The following is a 17,247-nucleotide window of genomic DNA, read 5'->3' as shown; positions in this document are numbered from 1 at the left end:
CCAGCCGGAAGCAGGACAGTGCTGAGTGCTGTGTATGTCCTGGTGCTGGGCATGTCTGGGTGCGGGGTACTGCGCACTGGGGGTGCTGGGTGGTGGGTGAGCTGGATGGTGGGTGTTTGGTGTGCTGAGTAGAGAGCACTGGGGGTGCTGGGTGTGAGACGTGTGGGGGTGATGGATGGTGGGTGTTGGGTATGCTGGTTGCTGGGCACTGGGGATGCTGGGTGTGAGACGTGTGGGGGTGCTGGATGGTAGGTGTTTGGTGTGCTGAGTACAGAGCACTGGGGGTGGTGGATGCTGAGCGCTGCGGGTGCTGGGTGCTGGGCATGTCCGGGTGCTATGTGCTGATCACTGGAGATGTTGGGGGCTGGTTTGCTGGGATCTGGGCAGTGGTGTGTTGAGTGCTGGGCATGTTTGGGTGCTGGCCATGTCTGGGTGCTGGGTACTGGGCGCTGGCTGTGTGGGGCAGTGGGGGTGCTGTGTGCTGGGCATGTCCGGGTGGTGGGTGTTGGGCAGTGGCAGTGTTGGGTGCTAGGTACTGGGGTGCTGGGCCCTGGTATTGCTGGCTACTATACATAACTGAGTGCAGGGTATGTCTTGGTGCTGGATGCCTCGTGCTGGAGCTACTGGGTGCTGGGTTGTGGGCATATGCGGTGCTTCATGCTGGGCATATGCGGTGCTGGGTGGCTGTGCTGGGGTTGCTGGGTGCTGTGCTGTGAGGGTGCTGGATTCCTGACATGTGCGTGTGCTGTGTGCTGGGCCCTGGTTGTGCCGGGTATGTGTGAGTGCTGGGTGTTGGGCAGTGTGGGTGCTGTGTGGCGGGGCCTGGGCATGTCTGGGTGCTGGGCGGTCGGGATGCTGGGCGGTGGGCAGCAGAGAAGCTGCCTGCTGGGCATGTCTGAGTGCTGGGCATGTCTGAGTGCTGGGTACTGGGCAGTGGGGGTGGTGGCGGTGGTGGTGCTGTGTGCTGGGCATGTTGGGCTGCTGGGTTTTGGGCGGTGGGCGTGCTGGGTGTGTGCGTGTGTTGGTTTCTGGGCGCTGGGGGTGCTGGGTGTTGTGCACTGGGGTTGCTGGGTGCTGGGCATGTCCGGGTGGCGGGCACGGCTGGGTGCTGGGCCCTGAGGTTGCTGCGTGCTGGGCACTGGGCTTGCTGGTGCTGCTGGTGCGGGTGCTGGGGGCTAGGTGTTGTCCGAAAAGCGGATTCGTGCCCGGCGTGGAAGGAACTGTTGGAGTGACCATGGGTCGGAATAGGAGCGCGTTCCCGGAGTAATGAGGAGTCCCAATGTGTGTATGGTCATTCTCCTTTATTTCAAGATATTGTGCTGCTTTTATAAGCTAGCCACAGTAACACGCGCACCTCCGAATCCTCTATTGGTTTACAGTCAGCAAGCACACGTATCTTAACATACACAGATTGGTCAAAAGCAGGTGTCCACGCGAATGCTTCCTGCGCCTGCATTCCGTTACATAATCTACTGATATTTCCATTCCTCAGCCTGTTTTTCCTACTCTACTATCACTTCAGAGACTCTAAAACTACAATTGCTTTTTAGCAGCCTTCTACTATTACTAACAAATCCTCAGTGCTTGGAATGTTCATAGGATGACCGTTATTTAATAAAAATCCCTCCACAAGGAACCAATTCCACACGCTCAGGAGAGAGATTGTTTTATTCAGGCCTGGGTGCTCGGTGGACTTGCCACAAATGAAGCACACCAGGTCTAATCACCTTTCTGTTTGTATCCATGCTTCTCATACATATTTTCCGTTTCTCTTTTACATATTCCTTAAATTTCCGAGAACCGATTATAATATTACATCATCCTAGACACATGCGCACTAAAACCTTTAGGGTCTCCTTGAGGGTCTCGGGTGGTCTGTGGTGGTCGGCGGGGTAGTGAACTCTTCGTGAACCTGTTCCTTTCTTTCCTTATAAGGTCGAGGTTTGTCTCCGAGCCACGTCTGGACTCCGTTTGTTTACGGTTCTCGTTTCCAAGGTTACTCTTCACTAGAGTCTAACACTGCTTCCAGGAGACACGATTTAGACTACAATTCTACACACCTGCAAACACCACACCTGCTAGTTCCCTAACTTCTAAGCCACAAGTCTTCATTGTGTAGAATTACAGAAGCGAGCCGAGGTACTGGGGCTACTGGTTGCTGGGCCCTGGGAGTGCTGGGTACCATGCATAATTGGGTGCAGGGTATGTCTTGCTGGTGGATGCTGGGCACTGGGGCTGCTGGGCATGTCTCGATGCTGTGTGTTGGCGGTGGGTGTGCTGGGTTATGCGCATGTCCGGGAATTAGTGCTGGGCCCTGGGAGTGCTGGGTGCGGGGAGCTAGGGGTGCTGGCTGTGGGCATTTCCAGGTACTGGTCATGACCAGTGCTGGTTGTTGGGTCTTGTGGGTGCTGGGCGTGTGCAGGTGCTGGGCACGTCCGGATGCTGTGTGCTCGGCACTTGGGGTTCTGGGTGGTGGGCAGTGAGGGTGCACACCAAACACCCACCATCCAGCACGCCCACAAGTCTCACACCCAGCACCCGCAGTGGCAGGAACCAGCATACCCAACACCCAGCTTCCAGCACACTCCCTGCCCAGGACCTGCATACGCTGCATTGAACCCAGCACCCGCAGCACCCGGTAACCGATAGCCCCAGCGCCCAGCACGCCAGGGTCCAGCAACCAACACACGCACACGCCCAGCACCCCCACCGCCCAAAACCCAGCACCCCGACGTGCCCAGCACACAGCAGCCCCAGGTACCACCACCCCCAGCGCCAAGCACCCAGCACCACCATTGCTCAGCACCTGGACATGCCCAGCACCTAGCACCACCCCCCCCAGTGCCCAACACCCAGCACCCACACATACCCAGCACAACCAGGGCCCAGCACACAGTACACGCACGTGCCAGGAATCCAGCACCCTCACAGCACAGCACCCAGCAACCCCAGCACAGCCACCCAGCACCGGATATGCCCAACACCCAGCACTGCATATGCCCAGCACGAGGCATCCAGCACCAAGACATACCCTGCACTCAGTTTTGCATATTGCCGAGCAATGCCAGGGCCCAGCACCCCCAGTACCTAGCACCCAGCACTCCCACTGCCCAGTACCCAGCACCCCGACATGCCCAGCACACAGCACCCGCACCGCCCCGCGCTGCCAGTTCCCAGTACCCAGCACCCAGACATGCCCAGCACGCAGACAAACATGCCCAGCGCCCAACACACCAGAACACAGCAAACCAGCCCCCAAGAACCCCAGTGATCAGCACATAGCACCTGGACATGCCCAGCACCTGCAGCACTCAGCACCCCAAACACCCACCATACAACACCCCCACAGGTCTCACACACTTCCGCCCAGTGCCCGGAAACCAGCATACCCAACACTCAGCATCCAGCACCCCCACCCCCCAGCACCCAGTGCCCAGCACGCTGCACTTAGACATGGCCAGCACCCGGACATGCTCAGCACCCAGCAACACAGGGGCACAGAACCCAGCACCCCCAGCGCCCAGAAACCAACCACCCCAGCGTCCAGCACCCAGTACACCCAGGGCCCGGCAACCAACACCCGCACATGCCCAGCACCCCCACCACCCAGCACAGGGACATGCCCAGCACCCAGCACACCCAAAGACCATCACCCCCAGCGCCAAGCACCCAGCACCGCCATTGCCTCGCACCCGGACATGCCCAGCACCCAGCACCACCACCGCCCACCACTGCCAGCGCACAGTACCCAGCACCCGGACATGCCCAGCACTCAGACCTGCCTAGCAGGCAGCTTCCCTGCTCCCCATCGCCCAGAACCTCCAGTGCCCATCACCCAGCACCCAGACGTGCCCAGCGCCCACCACACAGCACCCACACTGCCCAACACCCACACATACCCAGCACAACCAGGGAAGAGCACACAGCACACGCACATGCCAAGAAACAAGCACCCCCAGAGCACAGAACCCAGCAACTCCAGAGCACAGGCCCAGCACCGGATATGCCCAGCACCCAGTACCTCCAGCACCAAGAGATACCCTGCACTCAGTTATGCATAGTACCCAGCAACACCAGGGCCCCGCAACCGCACCAGCCAGCACCCAGCAACCCGAGTGCCCAGCCCCCATCAACCTCAGGGCCCAGCCCCCAGCACCCGCACATTCCCAGCACCCAGCAACCCCACCGCCCAACCCACACCCCGGACATGCCCAGCACACAGCACCCCCAGGGACCACCACCCCTAGCGCCCAGTACCCAGCACCTGGACATGCCCAGCACCCAAACATGCCCAGCACGCTACACACCAGAACACAGCAAACCAGCCCCCAACATCCCCAGTGATCAGCACGTAGCACCCAGACATGCCCAGCACCCAGCACGCCCAGCGCCCTGCACCCAGTACACCAAACACCCACCACCATACAGGTCTCGCAGCCAGCACCTCCCCAGTGCCCAGAAACCAGCATACCCAACACCCCCGCAGCCCAAGAACCCGTTTACCCAGCATCCAGACATGCCCAGCACTCGGACATACACAGCACCCCCAGGGCCCAGCGCTAACTCCTGGACAGGCGCACAACCCAGCACCCCAACCGCCAACAAACAGCACCTGGACATGCCCACCACTCAGCAGCCCCAGTGCCCAGCACCCAGCACCGCAACAGCCAGCATCCCCAGCGTCCAGCACCCTCACCGCCGACCACCCAGAACCCCAAGTGCCGAGCACACAGCATCCGCACATGCCCAGCACCTGGAGACGCCCAGCACCTGGTCATGTCCAGCAACTGAAATGCCCAAAGCCAGCACCCCTAGCTCCCAGCAGCCAGTACCCCCAGTGCCCAGCATCAGTCATGCCAAGGACGAGGACATGCCCAGCACCCAACACCCCAGTGGCCAACACCCAATACCCCCAGCACCCAGCAGCAAGACATACCCTGCACCCGCTTATGCATAGTACCCAGCACTCCCAGGGCCCAGCAACCAGCACCCACAGGACTTAGCACCCAGCAACCCCAGTGCCCAGCACCCAATACCCCCAGCTCCCAGTAGCCCCAGAACCCACCATCCAGCAGCAAGACATACCCTGCACCCGCTTATGCATAGTACCCACCACTCCCAGCCCCCGGCAGTCGCGCTGCCCAGCACCCAGCAACCCCAGTGCACAGCACCCACTAACCCCAGTGCCCAGCATCCCCAGCGCACAGCATCCGGCATATGGACATACCCAGCACACGGACATACCCACTAGCCAGCACCCCTAGTGCCCAGCACCCAAAACTCCCTCCATCCATCACCCAGACATGCCCAGTGCTCAGCGCCCCCAACAGCCAGGATCAGAAAATGCCCAGCAACAAGCACTCCCATGCCTACCACCGCCAGTGCCCAATAACCAGCACACAGACAATGCCCACCAGCCAGCATCCAGAACCCAGCGCCAAGCACTCAGTACACAGGCATGCCCAGCACCCTGATATGCATAGTCCCCAGCACCCCCACTGCCCAGCAGTCCCAGTGCCCCGGACCCATCACTTGGACATGCTCAGCACCCAGAGATGTCCAGCATCCCGCATGCCCAGTGCCTAGAACCCAGTACCCCCAATGACCAGCACCCAGCGCAGCCAGTGCCCAGCACTGCCTGTAGCCAGCATCCACCACCCAGGCACGATCATCGCCTGCCCATTCCCAGCACCAAATCCTCCCAGTGCCCAGCACAGGGACATGGCGAGCACCCAGATATGCCCAACACCCAGCAACCGCAGCACCCAGACCTGTCCAGAACCCACTCCACTCAGGGCCTAGCACACAGTACCCCCACGACCCAGCACCAACACATGCCCAGCACCAAGCACTGCCAAAGATCCCAAGGGGTGCTAGGTGTGCTGGATGTTGCGCATTTGCGGTGCTGGAGATGGCTGGGTGCTGGGCAGCTGAGAAGGGGCTGTAAAGGGAAGGTGAGCACTGCGAACATATTTCAGTCCTGGCAAAACGTGTGTGGGAGCTCGACGGGGCACTTGTCTGCTTTGCAGTTGGGCTGCGGCAAGGTTGACGGTTGAGTGCTACGGCAAGCGCCTAGCCCCGGTGGTGGTGGGGACCTCAAAGGGCTGCCGGGGCAGGCGAGTGCAACGAACGCCAGTCATCTTGGTTCCCTCTGTGTTGGAGCGCCATCTGGTGGGTAGACGTTTCAGAGCCTGGCTCTGCTGAAGGTAAGATGTAGGTTGATGTTTAGGTGGGAGACCAAAGAGAAGGGGGCAGGGGTTGGTGGGGCTGAGGAGGGGCTGCCAAGAGATCGTGAGGGCCAGCATCAGCCTTCATTCCTGGCCACGTCTGCCCCAGAGCCCCATGTGGTGGGTGGCCGCTTCGGAGCTTGGCCCTGATGAGGAGAAGGGATATGTCGAGGATAACTGGGGGAACAGACACAGAGCGCCGGTGTTGGTGGGGCTGCCTAGGGACTGCAAACGGAAGGCGAGGTCCGGCATCAGCCTTGATTCCTGGCTATCTCAATGCCAAGCCCCATGTGGAGTGTGGCCGCTTCGGAGCTTTGCCCTGATGAGGGTCAGGGCTAGGTTGAGGTTAGGTGGGAGAACAGACACAGAGACCCGGTGTTGGTGGGGTTGCCTAGGGACTGCAAACGGAATGCAAGGTCCGGCATCAGCCTTGATTCCTGGCTATCTCAATGCCAAGCCCCATGTGGAGTGTGGCCGCTTCGGAGCTTTGCCCTGATGAGGGTCAGGGCTAGGTTGAGGTTAGGTGGGAGAACAGACACAGAGACCCGGTGTTAGTGGGGCTGCCTAGGGACAGCAAAGGAAAGGAGAGGGCGAGCATCAGCCTTGATTCCTGGCTACCTCAGTGCCAAGCCCCATGTGTAGCGTGGCCACTTCGGACCTTGGCCCTGATGAGGGTAAGGGATAGGTCGCTGTTAGGTGCGAGCAGAGACACAGAGCCCCGGTATTGGTGGGGCTGAGACGGGTCTGCCCTTCAGTGCCTGAGCCCCATGTTGAGGGTGGCCTCTTCGGAGCTTGGCTCCGATGAGGGTAAGGGATATGTCGAGGATAAGGTGGAGAAAAGAGACAGAGCCCCGGTTTTGGTGGGGCTACCAAGGGAAGGTGAGGGCCAGGATCAAGCTGCATTTCTGGTTACCTTAGTGCCAAGCTCCACGTGGAGGGTGGCCGCTTCGGAGCTTGGCCCTGATCAGGGTCAGGGCTAGGTTGAGGTTAGGTGGGAGAAGAGGCACAGAGCCCCGGTTTTGGTGGGGCTGAGAAGGGGCTGCCAAGGGACCGTGAGGGCCAGCATCAGCCTTGGTTCCTGGCTACTTCAGTGCCTAGCTCCATGTGGCCGGTGGCCACTTCGGAGCTTGGCCCTGATGAGGGTCTCGGCTAGGTTGAGGTTAGAAGGGAGAACAGGCACAGAGCCCCGTTGTTTGTGGGCTTGCCTAGGGACTGCAAATGGAAGGTGAGGGCCAGCACCACCCTTGATTCCTGGCGATCTCTGTTCCAAGCCCCATGTGGAGTGTGGCCGCTGCGGCGCTTTGCCCTGATGAGGGTAAGGGATATGTCGAGGCTAAAAGTGGGAGAACAGATACAGAGCCCCGGTACTGGTGGGGCTGAGAAGGGGCTGCCCTTCAGTGCCTGAGCCCCATGTTGAGGGTGGCCACTTCGGAGCTTGGCTCCGATGAGGGTAAGACATATGTCGAGGATAAGGTGGAGGACAGAGACAGAGCCCCGGTTTTGGTGGGGCTACCAAGGGAAGGTGTGGGCCAGCATCAAGCTGGATTTCTGCTTACCTTAGTGCCAAGCTCCACGTGGAGGGTGGCCGCTTTGGAGCTTGGCCCTGATGAGGGTCAGGGCTAGGTTGAAGTAAGGTGGGAGAACAGGCACAGAGCCCCGGCATTGGTGCGGCTGAGAAGGGGCTGCGCAGTGATTGTGAGGACCAGCATCTACCTTGATTCTTGGCTGCCTCAGTGCCCAAGCCCCACATGAAGAGTGGTCGCTTCGGAGCTTGTCTCCGATGAGGGTAAGGGATAGGTCGCTGTTAGGTGCCAGCACAGACACAGAGCCCCGGTACTGGTGGGGCTGAGACGGGTCTGCCCTTCAGTGCCTGAGCCCCATGTTGACGGTGGCCTCTTCGGAGCTTGGCTCCGATGAGGGTAAGGGGTATGTCGAGGATAAGGTGGAGAACAGAGACAGAGCCCCGGTTTTGGTGGGGCTACCAAGGGAAGGTGAGGGCTAGCATCAAGCTGGATTTCTGGTTACCTTAGTGCCAAGCTCCACGTGGAGGGTGGCCGCTTCGAGCTTGGCCCTGATCAGGGTCTCGGCTAGGTTGAGGTTAGGTGGGAGAAAAGGCTCAGGGCCCCGGTGTTGGTGGGGCTGAGAAGGGGCTGCCAAGGGACCGTGAGGGCCAGCATTAGCCTTGGTTCCAGGCTATTTCAGTGCCTAGCTCCATGTGGCCGGTGGCCACTTCGGAGCTTGCCTCTGATGAGAGTCAGGGCTAGGTTGAGGTTAGGAGGGAGAACAGGCACAGAGCCCCGGCATTGGTGAGGCTGAGAAGGGGCTGCGCAGTGATCGTGAGGACCAGCATCTACCTTGATTCCAGGCTACTTCAGTACCTAAGCCCCACGTGGGGAGTGGTCGCTTCGGAGCTTGGATCCGATGAGGGTAAGGGATAGGTCGCTGTTAGGTGCGAGCACAGACACAGAGCCCCGGTATTGGTGGGGCCGACAGGAGACCGTGAGGGCCAGCATCAGCCTTGGTTCCTGGCTACTTCAGTGCCTAGCTCCATGTGGCCGGTGGCCACTTCGGAGCTTGGCCCTGATGAGGGTCTCGGCTACGTTGAGGTTAGGAGGGAGAACAGGCACAGAGCCCCGGTGTTGGTGGGGTTGCCTAGGAACTGCAAATGGAAGGTGAGGGCCAGCACCACCCTTGATTCCTGGCTATCTCAGTGCCAAGCCCCATGTGGAGTGTGGCCGCTGCGGCGCTTTGCCCTGATGAGGGTAGGGGATCTGTCAAGGCTAAGTGGGAGAACAGATACAGAGCCCCGGTATTGGTGGGGCTGAGAAGGGGCTGCAAAGAGATCGTGAGGGCCAGCATCAACCTTGATTCCAGGCTACTTCAGTACCTAAGCCCCACGTGGGGAGTGGTGGCTTCGGAGCTTGGCTCCGATGAGGGTAAGGGATAGGTCGCTGTTAGGTGCCAGCACAGACACAGAGCCCCGGTATTGGTGGGACTGAGACGGGGCTGTCCTTCAGTGCCTGAGCCCCATGTTGAGGGTGGCCTCTTCGGAGCTTGGCTCCGATGAGGGTAAGGGGTATGTCGAGGATAAGGTGGAGAACAGAGACAGAGCCCCGGTTTTGGTGGGGCTACCAAGGGAAGGTGAGGGCTAGCATCAAGCTGGATTTCTGGTTACCTTAGTGCCAAGCTCCACGTGGAGGGTGGCCGCTTCGAGCTTGGCCCTGATCAGGGTCTCGGCTTGATTGAGGTTAGGTGGGAGAAAAGGCACAGAGCCCCGGTGTTGGTGGGGCTGAGAAGGGGCTGCCAAGGGACCGTGAGGGCCAGCATTATCCTTGGTTCCAGGCTACTTCAGTGCCTAGCTCCATGTGGCCGGTGGCCACTTCAGAGCTTGGCCCTGATGAGGGTCTCGGTTAGGTGGGAGAACAGGCACAGAGCTCCGGTGTTTGTGGGGCTGCGAAGGGTCTGCCAAGGGACCGTGAGGGCCAGCATCAGCCTTGGTTCCTGGCTACTTCAGTGCCTAGCTCCATGTGACCGGTGACCACTTCGGAGCTTGGCCCTGATCAGGGTCAGGGCTAGGTTGAGGTTAGGTGGGAGAAGAGGCACAGAGCCCCGGTGTTTGTGGGCTTGCCTAGGGACTGCAAATGGAAGGTGAAGGCCAGCACCACCCTTGATTCCTGGCTATCTCAGTGCCAAGCCCCATGTGGAGTGTGGCCGCTGCGGCGCTTTGCCCTGATGAGGGTAAGGGATATGTCGAGGCTAAGTGGGAGAACAGATACAGAGCCCCGGTATTGGTGGTGCTGAGAAGGGGCTGCAGAGAGATCGTGAGGGCCAGCATCAACCTTGATTCCAGGCTACTTCAGTACCTAAGCCCCACGTGGGGAGTGGTCGCTTCGGAGCTTGGCTCCGATGAGGGTAAGGGATAGGTCGCTGTTAGGTGCCAGCACAGACACAGAGCCCCGGTACTGGTGGGGCTGAGACGGGTCTGCCCTTCAGTGCCTGAGCCCCATGTTTAGGGTGGCCTCTTCGGAGCTTGGCTCCGATGAGGGTAAGGGGTATGTCGAGGATAAGGTGGAGAACAGAGACAGAGCCCCGGTTTTGGTGGGGCTACCAAGGGAAGGTGAGGGCTAGCATCAAGCTGGATTTCTGGTTACCTTAGTGCCAAGCTTCACGTGGAGGGTGGCCGCTTCGGAGCTTGGCCCTGATCAGGGTCAGGGCTAGGTTGAGGTTAGGTGGGAGAACAGGCACAGAGCTCCGGTTTTGGTGGGGCTGAGAAGGGGCTGCCAAGGGACCGTGAGGGCCAGCATTAGCCTTGGTTCCAGGCTACTTCAGTGCCTAACTCCATGTGGCCGGTGGCCACTTCGGAGCTTGGCCCTGATGAGAGTCAGGGCTAGGTTGAGGTTAGGAGGGAGAACAGGCACAGAGCCCCGGCATTGGTGCGGCTGAGAAGGGGCTGCGCAGTGATCGTGAGGACCAGCATCTACCTTGATTCCAGGCTACTTCAGTACCTAAGCCCCACGTGGGGAGTGGTCGCTTCGGAGCTTGGATCCGATGAGGGTAAGGGATAGGTCGCTGTTAGGTGCCAGCACAGACACAGAGCCCCGGTATTGGTGGGGCCGACAGGAGACCGTGAGGGCCAGCATCAGCCTTGGTTCCTGGCTACTTCAGTGCCTAGCTCCATGTGACCGGTGACCACTTCGGAGCTTGGCCCTGATCAGGGTCAGGGCTAGGTTGAGGTTAGGTGGGAGAAGAGGCACAGAGCCCCGGTGTTTGTGGGCTTGCCTAGGGACTGCAAATGGAAGGTGAAGGCCAGCACCACCCTTGATTCCTGGCTATCTCAGTGCCAAGCCCCATGTGGAGTGTGGCCGCTGCGGCGCTTTGCCCTGATGAGGGTAAGGGATATGTCGAGGCTAAGTGGGAGAACAGATACAGAGCCCCGGTATTGGTGGTGCTGAGAAGGGGCTGCAGAGAGATCGTGAGGGCCAGCATCAACCTTGATTCCAGGCTACTTCAGTACCTAAGCCCCACGTGGGGAGTGGTGGCTTCGGAGCTTGGCTCCGATGAGGGTAAGGGATAGGTCGCTGTTAGGTGCCAGCACAGACACAGAGCCCCGGTACTGGTGGGGCTGAGACGGGTCTGCCCTTCAGTGCCTGAGCCCCATGTTTAGGGTGGCCTCTTCGGAGCTTGGCTCCGATGAGGGTAAGGGGTATGTCGAGGATAAGGTGGAGAACAGAGACAGAGCCCCGGTTTTGGTGGGGCTACCAAGGGAAGGTGAGGGCTAGCATCAAGCTGGATTTCTGGTTACCTTAGTGCCAAGCTTCACGTGGAGGATGGCCGCTTCGGAGCTTGGCCCTGATCAGGGTCAGGGCTAGGTTGAGGTTAGGTGGGAGAACAGGCACAGAGCTCCGGTTTTGGTGGGGCTGAGAAGGGGCTGCCAAGGGACCGTGAGGGCCAGCATTAGCCTTGGTTCCAGGCTATTTCAGTGCCTAGCTCCATGTGGCCGGTGGCCACTTCGGAGCTTGCCTCTGATGAGAGTCAGGGCTAGGTTGAGGTTAGGAGGGAGAACAGGCACAGAGCCCCGGCATTGGTGAGGCTGAGAAGGGGCTGCGCAGTGATCGTGAGGACCAGCATCTACCTTGATTCCAGGCTACTTCAGTACCTAAGCCCCACGTGGGGAGTGGTCGCTTCGGAGCTTGGATCCGATGAGGGTAAGGGATAGGTCGCTGTTAGGTGCGAGCACAGACACAGAGCCCCGGTATTGGTGGGGCCGACAGGAGACCGTGAGGGCCAGCATCAGCCTTGGTTCCTGGCTACTTCAGTGCCTAGCTCCATGTGGCCGGTGGCCACTTCGGAGCTTGGCCCTGATGAGGGTCTCGGCTAGGTTGAGGTTAGGAGGGAGAACAGGCACAGAGCCCCGGTGTTGGTGGGGTTGCCTAGGGACTGCAAATGGAAGGTGAAGGCCAGCACCACCCTTGATTCCTGGCTATCTCAGTGCCAAGCCCCATGTGGAGTGTGGCCGCTGCGGCGCTTTGCCCTGATGAGGGTAAGGGATATGTCGAGGCTAAGTGGGAGAACAGATACAGAGCCCCGGTATTGGTGGGGCTGAGAAGGGGCTGCAAAGAGATCGTGAGGGCCAGCATCAACCTTGATTCCAGGCTACTTCAGTACCTAAGCCCCACGTGGGGAGTGGTCGCTTCGGAGCTTGGATCCGATGAGGGTAAGGGATAGGTCGCTGTTAGGTGCGAGCACAGACACAGAGCCCCGGTATTGGTGGGGCCGACAGGAGACCGTGAGGGCCAGCATCAGTCTTGGTTGCTGGCTACTTCAGTGCCTAGCTCCATGTGGCCGGTGGCCACTTCGGAGCTTGGCCCTGATGAGGGTCCCGGCTAGGTTGATGTTAGGAGGGAGAACAGGCACAGAGCCCCGGTGTTGGTGGGGTTGCCTAGGAACTGCAAATGGAAGGTGAGGGCCAGCACCACCCTTGATTCCTGGCTATCTCAGTGCCAAGCCCCATGTGGAGTGTGGCCGCTGCGGCGCTTTGCCCTGATGAGGGTAGGGGATCTGTCAAGGCTAAGTGGGAGAACAGATACAGAGCCCCGGTATTGGTGGGGCTGAGAACGGGCTGCAAAGAGATCGTGAGGGCCAGCATCAACCTTGATTCCAGGCTACTTCAGTACCTAAGCCCCACGTGGGGAGTGGTGGCTTCGGAGCTTGGCTCCGATGAGGGTAAGGGATAGGTCACTGTTAGGTGCCAGCACAGACACAGAGCCCCGGTATTCGTGGGGCTGAGACGGGGCTGCCCTTCAGTGCCTGAGCCCCATGTTGAGGGTGGCCACTTCGGAGCTTGGCTCCGATGAGGGTAAGACATATGTCGAGGATAAGGTGGAGAACAGAGACAGAGCCCCGGTTTTGGTGGGGCTACCAAGGGAAGGTGTGGGCCAGCATCAAGCTGGATTTCTGCTTACCTTAGTGCCAAGCTCCACGTGGAGGGTGGCCGCTTTGGAGCTTGGCCCTGATGAGGGTCAGGGCTAGGTTGAAGTAAGGTGGGAGAACAGGCACAGAGCCCCGGCATTGGTGCGGCTGAGAAGAGGCTGCGCAGTGATTGTGAGGACCAGCATCTACCTTGATTCTTGGCTGCCTCAGTGCCCAAGCCCCACATGAAGAGTGGTCGCTTCGGAGCTTGTCTCCGATGAGGGTAAGGGATAGGTCGCTGTTAGGTGCCAGCACAGACACAGAGCCCCGGTACTGGTGGGGCTGAGACGGGTCTGCCCTTCAGTGCCTGAGCCCCATGTTGACGGTGGCCTCTTCGGAGCTTGGTTCCGATGAGGGTAAGGGGTATGTCGAGGATAAGGTGGAGAACAGAGACAGAGCCCCGGTTTTGGTGGGGCTACAAAGGGAAGGTGAGGGCTAGCATCAAGCTGGATTTCTGGTTACCTTAGTGCCAAGCTCCACGTGGAGGGTGGCCGCTTCGAGCTTGGCCCTGATCAGGGTCTCGGCTAGGTTGAGGTTAGGTGGGAGAAAAGGCTCAGGGCCCCGGTGTTGGTGGGGCTGAGAAGGGGCTGCCAAGGGACCGTGAGGGCCAGCATTAGCCTTGGTTCCAGGCTATTTCAGTGCCTAGCTCCATGTGGCCGGTGGCCACTTCGGAGCTTGCCTCTGATGAGAGTCAGGGCTAGGTTGAGGTTAGGAGGGAGAACAGGCACAGAGCCCCGGCATTGGTGAGGCTGAGAAGGGGCTGCGCAGTGATCGTGAGGACCAGCATCTACCTTGATTCCAGGCTACTTCAGTACCTAAGCCCCACGTGGGGAGTGGTCGCTTCGGAGCTTGGATCCGATGAGGGTAAGGGATAGGTCGCTGTTAGGTGCGAGCACAGACACAGAGCCCCGGTATTGGTGGGGCCGACAGGAGACCGTGAGGGCCAGCATCAGCCTTGGTTCCTGGCTACTTCAGTGCCTAGCTCCATGTGGCCGGTGGCCACTTCGGAGCTTGGCCCTGATGAGGGTCTCGGCTACGTTGAGGTTAGGAGGGAGAACAGGCACAGAGCCCCGGTGTTGGTGGGGTTGCCTAGGAACTGCAAATGGAAGGTGAGGGCCAGCACCACCCTTGATTCCTGGCTATCTCAGTGCCAAGCCCCATGTGGAGTGTGGCCGCTGCGGCGCTTTGCCCTGATGAGGGTAGGGGATCTGTCAAGGCTAAGTGGGAGAACAGATACAGAGCCCCGGTATTGGTGGGGCTGAGAAGGGGCTGCAAAGAGATCGTGAGGGCCAACATCAACCTTGATTCCAGGCTACTTCAGTACCTAAGCCCCACGTGGGGAGTGGTGGCTTCGGAGCTTGGCTCCGATGAGGGTAAGGGATAGGTCGCTGTTAGGTGCCAGCACAGACACAGAGCCCCGGTATTGGTGGGACTGAGACGGGGCTGTCCTTCAGTGCCTGAGCCCCATGTTGAGGGTGGCCTCTTCGGAGCTTGGCTCCGATGAGGGTAAGGGGTATGTCGAGGATAAGGTGGAGAACAGAGACAGAGCCCCGGTTTTGGTGGGGCTACCAAGGGAAGGTGAGGGCTAGCATCAAGCTGGATTTCTGGTTACCTTAGTGCCAAGCTCCACGTGGAGGGTGGCCGCTTCGAGCTTGGCCCTGATCAGGGTCTCGGCTTGATTGAGGTTAGGTGGGAGAAAAGGCACAGAGCCCCGGTGTTGGTGGGGCTGAGAAGGGGCTGCCAAGGGACCGTGAGGGCCAGCATTATCCTTGGTTCCAGGCTACTTCAGTGCCTAGCTCCATGTGGCCGGTGGCCACTTCAGAGCTTGGCCCTGATGAGGGTCTCGGTTAGGTGGGAGAACAGGCACAGAGCTCCGGTGTTTGTGGGGCTGCGAAGGGTCTGCCAAGGGACCGTGAGGGCCAGCATCAGCCTTGGTTCGTGGCTACTTCAGTGCCTAGCTCCATGTGACCGGTGACCACTTTGGAGCTTGGCCCTGATCAGGGTCAGGGCTAGGTTGAGGTTAGGTGGGAGAAGAGGCACAGAGCCCCGGTGTTTGTGGGCTTGCCTAGGGACTGCAAATGGAAGGTGAAGGCCAGCACCACCCTTGATTCCTGGCTATCTCAGTGCCAAGCCCCATGTGGAGTGTGGCCGCTGCGGCGCTTTGCCCTGATGAGGGTAAGGGATATGTCGAGGCTAAGTGGGAGAACAGATACAGAGCCCCGGTATTGGTGGTGCTGAGAAGGGGCTGCAGAGAGATCGTGAGGGCCAGCATCAACCTTGATTCCAGGCTACTTCAGTACCTAAGCCCCACGTGGGGAGTGGTGGCTTCGGAGCTTGGCTCCGATGAGGGTAAGGGATAGGTCGCTGTTAGGTGCCAGCACAGACACAGAGCCCCGGTATTGGTGGGGCTGAGACGGGTCTGCCCTTCAGTGCCTGAGCCCCATGTTTAGGGTGGCCTCTTCGGAGCTTGGCTCCGATGAGGGTAAGGGGTATGTCGAGGATAAGGTGAGAACAGAGACAGAGCCCCGGTTTTGGTGGGGCTACCAAGGGAAGGTGAGGGCTAGCATCAAGCTGGATTTCTGGTTACCTTAGTGCCAAGCTTCACGTGGAGGGTGGCCGCTTCGGAGCTTGGCCCTGATGAGGGTCAGGGCTAGGTTGAGGTTAGGTGGGAGAACAGGCACAGAGCTCCGGTTTTGGTGGGGCTGAGAAGGGACTGCGAAGTGACCGTGAGGGCCAGCATTAGCCTTGGTTCCAGGCTACTTCAGTGCCTAGCTCCATGTGGCCGGTGGCCACTTCGGAGCTTGGCCCTGATGAGAGTCAGGGCTAGGTTGAGGTTAGGAGGGAGAACAGGCACAGAGCCCCGGCATTGGTGCGGCTGAGAAGGGGCTGCGCAGTGATCGTGAGGACCAGCATCTACCTTGATTCTTGGCTGCCTCAGTGCCCAAGCCCCACATAAAGAGTGGTCGCTTCGGAGCTTGGATCCGATGAGGGTAAGGGATAGGTCGCTGTTAGGTGCGAGCACAGACACAGAGCCCCGGTATTGGTGGGGCCGACAGGAGACCGTGAGGGCCAGCATCAGCCTTGGTTCCTGGCTACTTCAGTGCCTAGCTCCATGTGGCCGGTGGCCACTTCGGAGCTTGGCCCTGATGAGGGTCTCGGCTAGATTGATGTTAGGAGGGAGAACAGGCACAGAGCCCCGGTGTTGGTGGGGTTGCCTAGGAACTGCAAATGGAAGGTGAGGGCCAGCACCACCCTTGATTCCTGGCTATCTCAGTGCCAAGCCCCATGTGGAGTGTGGCCGCTGCGGCGCTTTGCCCTGATGAGGGTAGGGGATCTGTCAAGGCTAAGTGGGAGAACAGATACAGAGCCCCGGTATTGGTGGGGCTGAGAAGGGGCTGCAAAGAGATCGTGAGGGCCAGCATCTACCTTGATTCCAGGCTACTTCAGTACCTAAGCCCCACGTGGGGAGTGGTCGCTTCGGAGCTTGGATCCGATGAGGGTAAGGGATAGGTCACTGTTAGGTGCCAGCAGAGACACAGAGCCCCGGTATTCGTGGGGCTGAGACGGGTCTGCCCTTCAGTGCCTGAGCCCCATGTTGAGGGTGGCCACTTCGGAGCTTGGCTCCGATGAGGGTAAGACGTATGTCGAGGATAAGGTGGAGAACAGAGACAGAGCCCCGGTTTTGGTGGGGCTACCAAGGGAAGGTGAGGGCCAGCATCAAGATGCATTTCTGGTTACCTTAGTGCCAAGCTCCACGTGGAGGGTGGCCGCTTTGGAGCTTGGCCCTGATGAGGGTCAGGGCTAGGTTGAAGTAAGGTGGGAGAACAGGCACAGAGCCCCGGCATTGGTGCGGCTGAGAAGGGGCTGCGCAGTGATTGTGAGGACCAGCATCTACCTTGATTCTTGGCTGCCTCAGTGCCTAAGCCCCACGTGGGGAGTGGTCGCTTCGGAGCTTGGCTCCGATGAGGGTAAGGGATAGGTCGCTGTTAGGTGCCAGCACAGACACAGAGCCCCGGTACTGGTGGGGCTGAGACGGGTCTGCCCTTCAGTG

This window comes from Calonectris borealis, unplaced genomic scaffold (assembly GCF_964195595.1).
Source record: "Calonectris borealis unplaced genomic scaffold, bCalBor7.hap1.2 HAP1_SCAFFOLD_54, whole genome shotgun sequence".
Lineage (NCBI taxonomy): Eukaryota > Metazoa > Chordata > Aves > Procellariiformes > Procellariidae > Calonectris > Calonectris borealis.
The sequence above is the reverse complement of the archived record's forward strand: the minus strand, read 5'-3'. Positions refer to the sequence as shown.